The sequence below is a fragment of the Cnephaeus nilssonii genome (genome assembly GCF_951640355.1).
Source record: "Cnephaeus nilssonii genome assembly, chromosome: 11".
In the NCBI taxonomy this organism is placed as follows: Eukaryota; Metazoa; Chordata; class Mammalia; order Chiroptera; family Vespertilionidae; genus Cnephaeus; species Cnephaeus nilssonii.
The window spans coordinates 8833509-8847727 of record NC_137082.1 but is presented as its reverse complement, the minus strand read 5'-3'; the positions used below and the strand labels follow the sequence as shown (position 1 = coordinate 8847727).

At 49.9% G+C, this 14219-nt stretch overlaps 1 pseudogene across 1 annotated transcript; it reads left to right on the top strand.

Annotated features, from left to right (window-relative positions):
* The first annotated feature begins 10829 nt into the window (after window positions 1-10829).
* LOC307107379 (signal recognition particle 19 kDa protein-like) lies at window positions 10830-11254 on the top strand (annotated as a pseudogene). Its single transcript has one exon. The product of its transcript is annotated as a signal recognition particle 19 kDa protein-like (transcript).
* Window positions 11255-14219: the final 2965 nt, after the last annotated feature.

Here is a 14219-nt window from a genome sequence, read left to right as displayed (position 1 = left end):
GGGGTGGGGCTGGGCAGCCAACCTCCTATAGCCCCTCCCCCTGGCCGCCCCACCCCTGGTCACACCCTCCACCCCAATAGGGGCAGGGCTGGCCAGCCAACCTGCTGTAGCACCTGTCCCCCAGCTGGTCATGCCCCTGATGGGCCCCCACTATCCTGATCGGCCTGCAGCCCCTTCCACTGGCCAGCCCCGACCCTGATCACCACCCCACCTCAATAGAGGGTGGGGCTGGCCGGCCAACCTCCTTCAGCCCCTCCCCCCAGCCGGCCACACCCACTATGGGCCCCCATCATTCTGATTGGCCCATAGCCCCTCCCCCTGGCTGGCCCCACCCCTAATTGTCCCCCCCAACCCAAATAGGGGGCAGGGCTGGCCTGCCAACCACCCATGGCTCCTCCCCCAGGCCACTGGCTCCCAATCGGCACCACCCACCCACCCCATTTGGGGGTGGGGCTGGCTGGCCCACCACCCACAGCCCCTCCCCATGGCCGGCTCCTCCCCCAATCGGCCCCCCAACCCCAATCAAGGGCAGGGCCCGCTGGCCAATTGCCTGAGGCCCCTTCCCCCAGCCAGCCCAGTCCTGATTGGGGCCCTGATAAGGGGTCCTGATTGGGCCCTGATCCAGGCAGCCAACTGGCCAACCTCCCGCCATCTCCTCCTCCCAACAGGTCCAGTCCCGATCCGCCCTGATTGGGGCAGGGCCGGCCGGACCCCACCCATGCATGAATTCGTGCACTGGGCCTCTAGTAATAAATAACAATCATAGCTCACTTATAGCTTGATGTCAGATACTGTTACAGGTTCTTTATAAATATGAATTCATTTAAGGGTCACATCAGCCCTATAAGGTAGATGCTGTTATTGTCCCCATTTAGAGTGGAGAGCACTGAAGCACAGTGAGGCTAAGAAGCTTGTCCAAGGCTGGTGATGATGAACACAGGTTTCACTCACTTTTCCCCGGGCTCCCTGAACACTCAGCTCAATCAGCAGCCTTTGTGCTGATGAGAAAAAGGCGCCCCTTGGAGCAGGAGCTGCCTCTTTGGGTGGGTGGCTGGCCAGGCGACCTTCAGGGCCCCCACATGGCCAGTGGAGGGAGGGCCGGATTTCAGCTGACACGCACTTCTCCCCGCTGAGTGCCTTTGTGTGGAGCCCACCTTCGTGTCTGTGGTGACGTCATGGCTCCTGCACACGCTAGCTTTGCCACTTTGGGCTGCATCCTCAATGCCTTCGAGTCTCCATTTTCCCATTTAACAACCAGGACGATGCTGCTGACCTCAGACAGAGGCGTGTAGTGAGGTTTAAACACTGAATTTACTCAGCACCCGGGAGGCAAAATCAAACATGAGATAGATTTTGCCTCTTGTTGGATCATAATCTCCCTGGTGAGACAGGGAACAACCGCCGAGGGAGTTGTTTGGAGATGCTGTGGACGATATAGCACAGAAAAGGCACTGGTGTTTCATAGGCCACAGATCATGTCTTCAGTTCTTATCATCGAACTACGTTGGTGCTTGAATAACTTGTACACTTAAGCTATGCCCTCAGCAAACTCACTTCCTTGGACTGCTGTCTCCAATGAGCCCTATATTGAAATAGAGTTGATACCAGTAAATTCAGGAAATGTCTTTCCCTGTGTGTGAAGGGGCTCACAGATATTATGTGTGATGCTACATGTTAGTGTGGGGGTCAAGTAGCCCACATGTGCGTCTCAGCGCTGCATTAGTTTTCTCATCTGTAAAATGGGAATACTAACTCCTCCTCTCTCACAGACCTGTCAGGTGTAAATGAGAAAACTCCATATAAAATGTGTGGCATCATCCGTGGCAAATAGTAAGTGCTCAAAAAGGGGTCAACTGGATTAATTAATTGGTGATGATTGTTAAATAGAGTGTAGACCTAAGGGCAGCATTGGCATTTCGATTCTCTTAAATTCTTTAAGTTTAACCCCTAAGAAACTATGCTCAACAAATCCATGTAAGTTATCGACCTGTGTTGTCTCTCCTGCCTTCTTAGAGGACGTAATGTACTTCTTCAGCCACCAGATGAGTGTAAAGTTTGGTTCCAGACGAGCACACGACTTCCTGTCACTGGGAAGAAGCTCGGGGGCAGAGGCTGAGCTGGCATCTTTAATTGCTCAATCACCAGGAGGCAAGGATGACAGCTTCTTGTTTCTCTGAGCATGTTGGCTATGACTTCCTTCCTTTGGATGAGTCAAAACCCAAGGTGTAGTTTGGAGTTGGGAGGCTGATGGGAGCCAGTAAAGGGATTTCTCTCCCCGTGCTCCCTGGCTAAGCTACGGGCATGAATGATGCCGCTCTGCACATCCTGTTGTATACTGAGGAGGAGCTGCCCCTGAGCTCTGCTGAGCCAGCTGGACTAGGAAAGGCCCCTCCAAGCTTTCCTCATAGGCTCCTCTATGTGGCAGATATTACTGGTTGCCTAACAACAAGTTGCCTTGGCTACAGTAGGAAGGACTACCCAACGATGGGTTAACCAATAAGGATGTTTCCCCTTCACATACTAAGAAGTCTTAGATTCCAAGGCTGCTGGAGCATTCCTAGCAAGTCATTAAACTCAGACTTGTTCTGCCTTCCTGCCCCACCGTCCTATGCATGTGGCCCTCAGCTCATGATTCCACGATGACTGCTCATGGCGGGAAGAGGGACATATCCATACAGGAAGAGGAAGAGAAGATAACAGATGCCCTTGCTGGCAGAATCTTTGCCTTTTTATTAAGAAAAACAGTTTTGCGAGGGAGTCAGGGAAATCAAGTTGTTTTTTGTTTGTTTTTTTAAAGCTGGGCTTAATGGCACCCTGAATGATTCGGATCCTGTTCATAAGAAAGAAGAGAAAGGATAGTTGATGAGCAGCTAGCAGTGTCTACCAATTACCACATGGCTATTTCCTTTTCCCTAACAGATATCTGTCCTCCTCAGGGTGGCACATGCTTCAGAGAATATTTGTACCCGCCCTAGGAGGTGAACTCTGATTAGTGTAAGTTACTCAGGGGGATCCCTTTCCTCTTTTCAATGATTAACTTATGCATTGATATGTGACATCATTTTAGGCAATGAGATTTGAGAGAAAAGGGTCTTAGAGAAAAGATCCTTCCTTCCTAAAGAAAGACTCAAGGAACCGAAGAGTTATTTTTCTGCCTCTGGATGTTGTTGTGTGAAGATGTGATGGCTGGAGCTATGCAGTGGTGTTGTAGCCATGAGGAGAGCTAGTCTGGTAGGACAAGGCTACTATGCTGCAGTTGGCATAATGGAAAGACGGGGGAAAAATCCATGTTATTCAAGAGGCTACTGAACTGCTAAATTGGTTGGAGTTACTTTTCTTCCAGCCTTCTTTTTTATGTGAGATGATAACATTCCTTCCTGTTTAGCTATTTTGAGTTGGGTTTTCAGCTACTTGCACCCAAAGGGCTTCTAATCGATACCCTTATATGATAAGACTAGTAGAATGGGTCAATTCTTAAAAAAATAAAAATGCCTCTAAATTATAGAAATAGCTATCTAACTTCATCTCCCACTTCCCCCTAACTTGCTGTTCTTTTACCAGGCCAGGGGCGCGCCTGCCTCTGGGCCATCAGCCTAGTCTTGTTCCCTCTGCCCGGAATGCTTCCTCCCACATAGACATTTAGCTTCATCCATCACTGTATTCTGTCTTTACTCAAATATTACCTTCTCAGAAGGCTCCCTGACTGCCCTATCTAAAATACAGCTCACTCTCCCACCCTGCCCCGCCGTCTCCTCGCCCTGCCTTCTCCTTCATAAAGCTACCACCAATGGGAAGAGCGCGGACAGCCTGGTCTCTTTGCTACTTGACTGCCTCCTCATCTCTTTGGCGGTTGTTAACAGCTAGGTCCAGTTCCGTGGACAGTGCCCAGCGCCTCGTGGCTGCTCAATGTGTATTTGATGAATAAATGCCAGCGATGACTCAAAGCTTCACTTCTAGAACTCCCATTTCGCTGTAAGAGGGCAGGGTTTGGAGCCAAACACACCTGACTTTGAACTTGGGCTTTGCCACTTGCCAGCTACATTGACCTGGTCAAGGTGCCAAGACTCCGTTTCTTCATCGCTAACAGTTTTTAAAAACATAGTTCATCCAGCCCAGCCAGTGTGGCTCAGTTGTTAAGCAGTGACCTATGAACCAGGAGGTCATGATTGGATTCAGGTCAGGGCATGGCGTGCAGGAGATAGCCCATCAATGATTCTCTCTTATCATTGATGTTTTTCTCTCTCTCTCTCTCCCTTCCTCTCTGAAGTCAATAAAAATCCTATCTACTAAAAGAGTAATATGCAAATTAACCATCACTCTGCTACACCCACAAGCCACGCCCACCAGACAATCAGGAATGAGTATGCAAATTAACCCAACCAAGATGGCTGCAGCCACAGAGCGAGCAGGAGGCTTGGGTTTCCCCGGCAATGGAGGAAGCCAAGCTTTCCACACACCCTGGCGAGCCCAGGCCTCCACTCAAGGCTACAAAGTTTTAATTATAGAAGATAAATAAGTCCCAGATACTAGGGCCTCTGCTTGGGTCATTGGGGGGCATGGCTGGCCTGCAAACCACCACAGGCCTCTCGCTCAGGCCACCCCATACCCCAAGGGAACCCCCACCCTGATCTGGGACACCCTTCAGGGCAAACCAGCTGGCCTCTATCCTATCTAATAAAAGAGTAATATGCAAATTGACCATCACTCCAACACACAAGATGGCTGCCCCTATGTGGTCAAAGATGACTGCCCCCATGTGGACACAAGATGGCCGCCACAAGATGGCCAGCAGGGGAGGGCAGTTGGGAGGGACCAGGCCTGCAAGGGAGGACAGTTGGGGGCAATAAAGCCTGCAGGGGAGGGCAGTTAGGGGTGACCAGGCTGGCAGAGGAGGGAAGTTGGGGGCAACCGGGCCTGCAGGGAAGGATAGTTGGGGGGGTACCCAGGCCTGCAGGGGAGAGCAGTTGGGGGTGACCAGGCCTGCAGGGGAGGGCAGTTAGGGGTGACCAGGCCTGTAGGGGAGGGCAGTTAGGGGCAATCGGGCTGGCAGGGGAGCAGTTAGGCATCAATCAGGCTGGCAGGGGAGTGGTTAGGGGGTGATCAGGCTGGCAGGCAGAAGCAGTTAGGGGCAATCAGGCAGGCAGGCAGGCGAGCAGTCCTGGATTGTGAGAGGGATGTCCGACTGCCCGTTTAGGCCCGATCCTGGTAGTAGGATCGGGCCTAAACGGGCAGTCGGACATCCCTCGAGGGGTCCCAGATTGGAGAGGGTGCAGGCTGGGCTGAGGGACACCCCCCCCCTGCCGTACACGAATTTCGTGCACTGGGTCTCTAGTAAATAAATAAAACCCCACATAGCTCATTCACTTGTTAGAGACAAATAGGAGAAGAATCTGAAGCATGGAGGTGCCACACGAGGTACATTCGTGAGGTGTGGAGTATTCCTGTGCGGTGGTTAAAGACCCAGGGACAGTGTCTTCACTTCCAGGTGAGGCTTTGAAGGGAGACTTGGAATGTGTTATCAGACAAAACGTGGGAGAATTATGAAAAATGAAAAGCTGAACAACTATCTCCACACTGCTGTCCGCCGAGGTTAGTGGTAAGAAAACGAGAACATTCTGTGTAAACAGATGCTGTTGAAGGGGATGCCTGCCCCAGGGAGGGCCTGAGCCGCCTGCCAGCGGGTCCTCCGAATCCCTGGAAGGAGAGCGCTGCTTCCTGACGTCCAGGCTGAGTTAAGGGGAAATAAAGAGCCTGGCCAATGAGCCAATATTTTGCAACAAGAATTTATGCCCTGGCACCGCTTGGCATGGATGGGACTGGCTAAACAATCAGAGTACAACAATCAGAACACGTGGGCCATCCTGAGAGCTGAAGACATGGGACCCCCACTGACCACTTTAGGGACAAGGGCACCCATCTGGAAAGCTGTTCTGAGGGGAATACCTGGGATTTTCACAGACACTCATCAGGAGGAACTGGAGGGTCAGGCAGCCTGAGTTAGAATCCCCCAGTTCCTCGTTTCCTGCTGTGTGACCTTGGGAAAGTTACTTAACCACCCAGAGCCCATTTTGCAGGGTTGCCCTGAGGGCATTTGATAAATCCATTTGTAATCGATAACAGTGATGTGGGGAAGTTAGTTCAGAGCCTGGTGGGAGTAAGGCTTCCATAAACGTTCTATTTGTTTCTTTTTCCACCAGCCCCTTCGCAGTCCTTAGCCTGTGGCCCCAGAGCCACTGCCCCACACACTCTCTGCAGGACCCCACCGTGCAGCAGCCTTGCAGAGAGCCCCTGACAAAGGAGGCTTTGCTCTAGGGTAGGGTTTCTAGTGACACTCGGGGACATTCTAGTGACATCCTTTGTTGTGGGAACTGTGCTGTGCGCTGTAAGGCCTTTAGCAGCATCTCTGGCCTTTACATACAAGATGCCAGTAGCAACCCCTCCCCCAACAGTGGTGACAACCAAAAATGTCTCCAGACATTGTCAAATGTCCTCAGGGGACAAGCCACAGGGAACATTTTAAATTTATTGTTTTAAAAACCTATTAGTTAAATTATATACCCTTATTGCTGGGGAAGAGAGAGAGAGAGAAGAAGGGAGAAAAGGAAGGAGGAAAAAAGAGTGGGAGGAAATGTACATAGATGAATAGAACAGAACTAAAACTAATTAGAACAAAACACGCCTATCTATCCCTATTAAAGTTTTATAAAATATCCTTGAAAACTATTTTTTCTATGTGTGAATTTATAGACCAAAATATCTTTGGACTCTTGCCCTGGCCAGTGTGGACCAGTGGTTAGAGCGTCGGCCCATGCACCGATGGGCTGTGGGCTCGATTCCCAGTCAGGGGCACGTATCTGGGTGGCAGTTTTGATCCTTACCCCAGTTGGATGCCTATGGGAGGCAATCAATCAATCAATCAATCAATGTGTCCCTCCCTCCCTTCCACTCTCTCTAAAGATCAATGGAAGGAAATATTCTCGGGTGAGAATTAACAACAACAAATCTTTGGACCTAACCATAACACCTTCAATATAATCACAATTCTAGCAAAAGCTCCTAGACCGGAAATGACGACCTTGAACCTCAGCTCCACCCCTCATAAGCCATGTGACAGTGGTTAAGCTGCCTCAGTTTCCTCATCTGTAACTCAGTTTCCTCATTGTACCTAACTGCGTACACGGCCTGAAACACTCACTGATCACGCGCTCTTAACATTTGCGAAAATATGTATAGTGAATGCCATGTGCCACACAGGGCTCAGTGCTTCCCACAAATCCATGCACATGGTGATCAGATAACCATATGAAATAGATGTTCATTTGTCCCCATTTTGTAGGTCAGGAACCTGATGCTGACAGTAATTGCCGTGGTCACACAGTAGGCAGAAGAGTTTACCAATTGGCTCCTCAGTGATTGCTGTCCTGACCCCTCGATACTGATATTATTTAGAACTAGAGGCCTGGTGCACGAAATTCATGCACTGGTGGGGGGCGGGCTGTCCCTCAGCCCAGACTGCACCCTCTCCAATCTGGGACCCCTCAGGGGATGTCCAAATGCCAGCTCCCAACAGCTTGCCTGCCTGCCAGCCTGATCATCCCCTAACCACTCCCCTGCCAGCCTGACTGATGCCTAACTGCTCCCCTGCCAGCCTGATCACCCCCAGCTGCCCTCCCCTGCAGGCCTGGTTGCCCCTAACTTCCCTCCCCTGCAGGCCTGATTGCCCACAATTGCCCTCCCCTGTGGCTATCTTGTGGCAGCTATCTTTGACCACATGGGGGCCGCCATCTTGTGCGATGGTGTGAGGGTCATTTGCATATTACCTCTTTATTATATAGGATTAGCAAACCACCCCAAAAAGAGCAGAAGAAAGGCCAGTCTGCCTCCATCTCCAGGATCCTCTGGCCTGGGAACAACCCAGGAATCTTGGGGCACTTCCTCCATTGATAGAGGCACTTACGTATTTTCTGTGGTCACCTGCTGAAGACGGGCTGTCAGGGAATCCTGGGAAATGTCCCCAAGGCAAAAGGGTGGCGGAAACTTCAGAGGAGCCAGTGCCCCCGTGATTTGCTGCAATGTCTTCGATAACCTAAGAGGCACCTGTCACGTCCATGTATTCTATTGGTCACACAGCCAATCCTGATAGGACAGGGTGGGGATTCCAGGAGGATGGGAATATCGGGGGTTGTGGGGCCATCTCAGAGGCTGCCTCCTGCACCAGCTGTATGTCACAGAAATTCTTCAAAAAAAGATAGACTTCGACGGGAAAACCAGTTTCATAAAAGATTGAGCCTCACATTGTAGATAATTAGTTCACTTGGAAAGACATTCCTGGGATATTTTACAAACTCCTTTCACATAAAAGATAAGAAACACACATATTGGGTCAGTTGCTATATGAATTTAGATCTTGAAAAACAAATTAGCTAGAAACCTTGACTTTGAGGAATAGATATTGAGGCTAACGCATGTGGTTCCAGAATATGATAGAGGCCCAGTGCATGAAATTTGTGCATGGGTGGGGCCCCTAGGCCTGGCGTGCGATCAATGCTGATCAGGGCTGGGCCGATCGGGGCCTACTGGTGGGGGCGAGGAACAGGGTGTGGGAGGTTGGCCGCTGGCCGTGGGAAAGGGGCCTTGTCTGCCACCGCCCACCCCTGGGTCCCCATCCCAGGCCTGGACCCAAAGGCCCCAGGCAGGGTCAGAAGAGGAGGTGACAGGTACTGGGCTGGGTGCGGAAGGAATGGACCCTGGATGCCAATGCCAACGCCGGTGCCCTGCCACTGCACGGTTCCCCCCCCCCTTCCCTCACCACTGTGCCGCCACTGTGGCAGATGGGTGGCAGGCCAATTGGGGCCTGCCAGCCAGGGGGGAGGAACAGGGCACAGGAGGTTGGCTGCCAGCCCTGAGGAGGGAGCCGGCCCTCAGCCCCCCTGGGAAAGGGGCCACGTCTGCCACCACAGACCCCCGGTTTCTGGTCCCAGCCTGGGGCCCAGCCCCAATTGGGCGATTGGGGCCTGCCAGCCAGGGGGACGGACGGCGGGAGGTTGGCCGATCAGGGGAAGTTGACTGTGGGAGTGCACTGACCACCAAGGGGCAGCTCCTGCATTGAGCGTCTGCCCCCTGGTGGTCAGTGTGTGTCATAGCGACTGGTTGTTCTGGTTGTACTGGTTGTTCCAGTCGCTTAGGCTTTTATATATATACTAGAGGCCCGGTGCACGAAATTCGTGCATGGAGGGGGGTTGTCCCTCAGCCCAGCCTGTACCCTCTCCAATATGGGACCCCTTGAGGGATGTCCGACTGCCCGTTTAGGCCCGATCCCACTGGGCATCCCTCTCACAATCCAGGACTGCTGGCTCCCGACTGCTTGCCTGCCTGCCTTCCTGATTGCCCCTAACCGCTTCTGCCTGCCAGCCTGATCACCCCCTAACCACTCTGCTGCCAGCCTGTTTGCCCCCAACTTCTCTCCTCTGCCGGCCTGGTCACCCCTAACTGCCCTCTCCTGCAGGGTTGATCACCTCCAACTGCCCTCCCTTGCAGGCTTGGTCCCTCTCAACTGCCCTCCCTTGCAGGCTGGGTGCCTCCCAACTGCCCTCTCCTGCTGGCCATCTTGTGGTGGCCATCTTGTGTCCACATGGGGGCAGGATCTTTGACCACATGGGGGCAGCTATATTGTGTGTTGCAGTGATGATCAATCTGCATATTACTCTTTTATTAGGTAGGATAGAGGCCTGGTACAGGGGTGGGGGCCAGCTGGTTTGCCCTGAAGGGCGTCCCGGATCAGGTGGGGGTTCCCTTGGGGTGTGGGGCGGCCTGAGCGAGGGGCCTGTGGTGATTTGCAGGCCGGCCATGCCCCCTGGCAACCCAAGCAGAGGCCCTGGTATCTGGAATTTATTTTCCTTCTACAATTGAAACTTTGTAGCCTGGAGCAGAGCCAAGCCTGGGGTTCCCTCCGAGGCCGGTAGCCATTTGTGTTGGGGTTATAATTGAAACTTTGTTGCCTTAAGTGGGTGGGCCCGGCCAGGGTGTGCGGAAAGCTTTGCTTCCCCTGTTGCCGGCGGCAACCCTGGCCTGCTCTCTCAAGCTCCATTCTGGTGCCATTTGTTTGAATTTGTTTACCTTCTATAATTAAAACTTTGTAGCTTGAGTGGAGGCTTAGGCTTGGCAAGGGCAGGCAGAAAGCTTGGCTTCCTCTGTTACCTAGGAAACCTTGCTCTCTGTGGCTTTAGCCATCTTGGTTTGGGTTAATTTGCATACTCGCTCTGATTGGATGGTGGGTGTGGCTTGTGGGCGTGGCTTGTGAGCGTGTCGGAGGTATGGTCAATTTGCATATTTGTCTATTATTAGATAAGACTAGAGGCCTGATGCACAAAATTCGTGCAAGAGTAGGCCTTCCTTCCCCCGGCTGCTGGCACTGGCTTCTCTCTGGCACCTGGGACCTGGGCTTCCCTCTGGCACTCGGGACCCAGGCTTCCCTCACCTCCCCGCTTTGTCTGGAAGGTCATCCAGAAGGACATCCAGAAGGACATCTGGTCTAATTAGCATATTATACTTTTATTATTATAGATAGGTAAGAATATAGTAAGTTAATAAGTATTAGGATACTATAGTCTTCAAAAATGTATATTTAGTCAACCTTTGAGATTTTTTTTAGTATGCCCAGGGATTAGAGATTAGATACGTCTCTCTCTTGATGGGAAGACATAAATTTTTTTAATATTACACTTGTTTTCACAAAGTGTTAATAACCACAAGAACCTCATGATCTGGCTGCTGCTTGGTGTTAAGACACACTCTACCGGCGGGTCTCACCCCAGTGGGCACAGGCAGAAATGGCTTTTGCCGCAGCGTGATCCCCAGCCGACCAGGACAGGTTTATTTGTATATACTCTTCTTATTTAAATAACAAGAAGACCATTGCGGAGGGCAGGCAAATCCCCATAAGTAAGGCTGTTGAAATCCTATAGCTACAGAGATTCAAGGTGTGTGCTCAGCAGTTGGACTTAATGCATTTCTTGAGAAAAACAAAACGTACTCCAGAGAATGGAATCGTGATGCTCAGTACAGGGCAGAGTCCGGGTTCAAGGAAGATGGCAGCCTCTGTCTTGTACAATTCCCATCACGTAAGTCAGTAATGTTGTATGCTGTGGAAGTGATTCCTAAACTAAAAACAAGGACACAAAAAACAGGAGGCAGTGACCAAACTCTTCAGCAAGGAGAGGGAAGTAAAAAAAAGAAAGGAAAGAAGAAGAAGTGACCTGGCAAGACAATCAAGTCTGACATCCTACCATAAGAGACGTGGATGGAGGTTTCTGATTTGTGTCTAAGAGAAACTGAAGCTTTTTGCTTGTATCATTTAACTGAACTATGAACATTTGTGCCTCCCAGCTTTAGCATGAGAGTTGACAATGAAAGAAATTTACATCAAAAGTTTGCATCTAGCTCTTATGCAATATAAAAGAAAATATTTTTGCCTTTCAATGCAGTTTTTGTGGAAGAAAGAAGCTTATTTTTAAACTAGTAGCCCTGCTCACAAATTGGTGCGCCAGTAGCTCACCAGTAGCTCGCTGCCGCCCTCCTGTAGCTCTCTCTACGCCCCTGCACCCCCCTCATAGCTTGCTGCCCCACCCCCTCCTGTAGCTCTCCGCTGCCCACTTGTAGCTCACTGCCCCACCCTCCTGCTGATCCATGATCTGGTCGTTACGTGGTCGGTCGTTACGCTTCACAGCATAACGACCACTTGCATATTACATCTTTATTATATAGGATGGACAATGGCCTCTACCGTAAGTTACTTGAAATCCTGTATCTGTGCTCTATGTAAACATGTTCAGATAAATGAGTTTAATGAGATTTAAAACATATATAGTTCACCTTTTAAGCTAATGAAATAAAATTCAAAACTGACACACAAAAAAGGACATACTCTAATTCACCACAATCTCACTCCACTGAGAAACTTTCTCAATCACAAGACCCGCCCCCGCCCTACCTCAGGACCTTTGCACTTCCTGTCACTGGCCTGGCCTTCATGAATTTCTGTTTTGTGTGATTTCTTCAGAGAGGCCTTTCTCCACCTGCCCCGCTTCCCCGCCGCCCAGTTATTTCATTTTCATCAACTAGTTTTGTTGGATAGCACTCCACAGCCTGATTTATCTTTAATTCTTAAATTGTTTATTGCCCCATCTGCCCCTAAAAATATAAACTCCTCATTGCACATATTTGATTATTTATCCCTAGTAAACTAACACACTATCTCACATACAGTGAGTGCTAAATAAATAGCCTCTGAATTTGTTTTTGACTCTGAATTTACAAACAAGTGACTAACGTTGGTTGTGCTCGCCTTTGATTGGTGGGCATCTGACTTTTGCTTGTTTCTGGTGGCCAAGGGTTGCCTTTATGGGGGATGACAGCAGCAAAACCTGTGCCGGCTTGTGCACCAGGAAGTGACACTAGAGAAAGAATGCCACGGCAGCTTTAAACATAGAAGCATATTAATCGCTCAGTGCACCCCACCTGCTCATAGAGAATCCCATCCTTAACACACGACAAGTTGGGGTGCACGGTCAAGCCCACTTAGCAAATGTTTATTCTAAGACGCGCTTTCCTTTTGTTTCCTGTAAGGGTGGCTTCAAGAGCTGCCAGGATTTGAGGTCAGAGAAACCGAGGAGGCTATTACCATATCAATGGAGGAATCGCCCTGGATCTAGAATTTGGAATAATATTTGCATCTCAAGCTCATAAGCTGCCCAGGCAAGCCTGCTTATTGATTGCCTTTAATTTCCCCTTAAAACGGTGTCTGTTTCTGAATAAAAGATTAATGGAGGAGGGCTCAGTGTGCTGGTGATTTATACACAGTTCTGCCTCCTTACCGTTCAGAAGCACGCGGCACACACGGCCCCACCCCCGGACGCTGAATCCAGTTCCTCCAGAATAATTGCTGCTGATCACCGAAGCTGCAGCTTCATTGAATTTGTCTTTGTTCACTTCATCTTCGTGCTCACAAAAAGTGGGGTGGGTGGGATTTATACGGGAAGAAAACGTACCTGAAGAATACAGACGATCACTAGGAGAGAGGGCTGAGGAGCGAGCTCTAAAATGCCCTTAAAAATGAAAATGGAGGACTCCTTTGGGATGTCTGAGCTGCACTTCTCCTTGCTTTCGCCTTTAACAGACACACCAGTATCGCCCAGTATAAACATGGTGACCTCAAAAGTAAACCGTTGTACCAGTTTGGAGCCGCGCCAGCATTTTTGTCCCGGCTGTACATTTCTACTTCCTTTTGGGGAAGAAAAAAACATGAGAGGAAAGTGAAGATTTCTGCTCTGTGTAAAGTTCGGAAACTTCTTTCTGTAAATGAATGGTGGGGAATAATAATAACTTAACAATAGCCATCATTTATCAAGCACTTTTACAAAAATTTGTACTGAACGCTTTCTAATCTTTATCTCATTTAATCTTAGCTCCAACAGTTGAAGGAGGTCCTATTCATATTCCCACCCAGGCGAGCTCAGGGAGGCACGGAAAGGGCCCAAGTTTGAAGGTGGCAGAGCCAGATTTTGAAGCTGGGTGTGTTGGATTCTAAAGTCCCAGAACGCAGTCCCACCCAGAGAAGTGCACCCATCTGGGCTGGCCTCCCTCTGTGCTTTGTCAGTGTGGCGGATGGAGGAGGCATGAGCTGTCTAGTTAACCAGCCAACTAGAAGCCTCGAGCTTCCAATCCTAGGACTGTCTTTTAATACCTGGGCTTCACCACTAGGAAACATCATCTCCCATGCCAAGTAGGATTCCTGGAGACAGTTTCCTCCCAGTGTGTTGATTTTGGTCATTCTACACGGGCACTTTCAGCGTAAGTGACTTAAGACGCTGCAGAGATGTAGGGGCCAGAGAGAAAGCTGAGTCCATGAGAATCAGAATATGATGGAACTCACAACAGAATGCCTTTTACCCCAGCCAAGGGGAATTATATTCCCAGCACTGATAAAGGGAATGACACTCCCAAGATGTCTCTCACTGAGGAGTTCACAGTTTTGCTTTTCTTCCTTCCTTCCTTCCTTCCTTCCTTCCTTCCTTCCTTCCTTCCTTCCTTCCTTCCTTCCTTCCTTTCTTTCTTCTTTCTTTCTTTTATTTTTCTGTTTGGCATTTTAATTTTAATTTAATTTTATTTTTTAAAATTTCTTTATTGATTATGGTATCACATAATTGTCCTCATCCCCCCAT